This window comes from Ceratotherium simum, chromosome 12 (genome assembly GCF_057802395.1).
Source record: "Ceratotherium simum simum isolate JZ-2026a chromosome 12, ASM5780239v1, whole genome shotgun sequence".
Taxonomy (NCBI): domain Eukaryota; kingdom Metazoa; phylum Chordata; class Mammalia; order Perissodactyla; family Rhinocerotidae; genus Ceratotherium; species Ceratotherium simum.
The window spans coordinates 60,753,112-60,755,069 of record NC_141911.1 but is presented as its reverse complement, the minus strand read 5'-3'; the positions used below and the strand labels follow the sequence as shown (position 1 = coordinate 60,755,069).

General features: G+C 37.6%; 1 pseudogene; it reads right to left on the bottom strand.

The window, feature by feature from the left end:
* Positions 1–285: 285 nt before the first annotated feature.
* LOC101390562 (protein LTV1 homolog pseudogene) lies at positions 286–1,673 on the bottom strand (annotated as a pseudogene).
* Positions 1,674–1,958: the final 285 nt, after the last annotated feature.

The following is a 1,958-nucleotide window of genomic DNA, read 5'->3' as shown; positions in this document are numbered from 1 at the left end:
TATAAAATCATTTATTTTAGAGTTAATGTAAGCTTATAGCATAATATTGAAATTAATTAAATGTTAAAAACAACATGAATAGACATTAAAATAAGAATACGACAATATGTAGATGATCCGCAGGGCAAACTTGCTGGTGTAAAATTAATTCAAACTCTATACTTTTTTTTCTCAGTACCTGTCAATAAAAATGGCAGAGTTTTATCACGTAAAGATTCTAATTCATCACTGAACGTCACGAGAAGGCCCTAACGGGAGATGAGCCTATTTCTAAATGTCCTGTTGTCACAACTTTAGACCCTCAACATTCTTCATTTTCAGTCACTCCTTTTCCTGCCTTCTGTTCTCCAGTTTGAAGGCTAATTGTTAGCTTTCTTTTCCACTCTCTGTTCCTTCTGTTCTTCTTTTATAACTTGCTTTCTTGCTCTTTTATTTTCTTTGCTTTCATTTTTAGACTGTGATTGGGTTGATACCTTAGACAAATCACTACCATTAATTATCTGCATTTATTAATTTGATTTGCTGGGAGTCCTTTCTTTGGTAAACCATTGAGAGGTGTTCTGGTTTTAGAAAATATCTGGGTTTGTTTGGACTTTGGTTGACACTTGATAAGCTAAGGATAGTTGTATAAATGTGAACATGTGCTACGAATGAATTCACAATCCTCCTTCTCTTGTGCTTCTTTTAGAATATGGGAACAGTCTCTTCCTCCTCAGACTTATCAATCTCATTTACTGGCATACCTTTATCCTTAGAGGCTTAAAGAGTATTCAACTTTACACAATTCTCTGCCTTCTCTTTATGTCAGTCATTCAAAATTTCATGTCACCAATTGCTGTCTATGTGAATAGAACCCTCCAATTGGGCTTTATCCAGAACTCCAGTCTTATCATCATCCTATTGCGCATAAAACTTCTCAAACTTCTCATATAAAGTCAGCTACTCATTTCTTTTCATGACTGAGGAAGTGATAGAATATTCTTTCATTTCTTCTTCCTAAAAAAATGACTTTCTATGAAGTTTACCGAGGCAGACAGGTCATCTTCATCTGATAATGGGCTTTGAAAATCATAGTCCTCATTCCTCCCTATCACTTTTCTTCCCATCCATATCTTCTCACTCACTGCCATTTTCAGCTTTGGCTTTTTGTATATTCATTTCCTCTTTGTCTCTTTTTCCTCATCAGCCTGAACAATAAAATCATTTCACATAGACTATCTGGATTATCGAAGTCAAAATCATCACCAGGAGCTACAACAATGTCAGGATCCAAATCCAATTGAGGATCCAAAACAGGAGCCACTTTATTTACTGATCCAATATCTTCCTCAAACGAATGCAAATACTGATTAAGGAAATTAATTCCAGGCCCTGGAATTACTGAAGTTTCTTCTTTCTCACCTCTCCTGTTACGTACACTTAAGGTATTTTTGGGAATAAGTGTGGAGGGCCCAGATGGTTCTTTCAGGTGCTGTGGACAGTCATAATTATCATCCAAGAACTCTCTATAACTTGCTTTGCTTTGCCCATCTTCTTCATCGTTTATTTTCTGTGTAGGCAACAGAACCCTCTGGGGTGCATTTGTATCATCTGCTTCTAAAGACACTTGAGTGGACCATGTGAAAAGACAGTTTTCCTCCCCATAAAGGTTTTTTTTTTAATCTTTTACCCATTCTGCAGCCCTGTGGAGCTCACACCAAGAAGAGTGACTATACACCTAAGGATCCCAGAGTAGGTGACACATATCTCAGAAGCAGACAAGGCCCAGCTAGCAGCCACATTTTAAGGCCATGCCACACGTCTGCCTTTAGACTTTAAGTGCAGGCCTGAAGACTTGGCTCAAAGACACAATAAAAGCTGCAAATATTATTTCACCCAACAATGCCTAAAAACACCTAATCCCTACTTCAGCCACACCTGCATGGTCAGCCAGAGCTGCCAAGATTCTCAAGTTACCT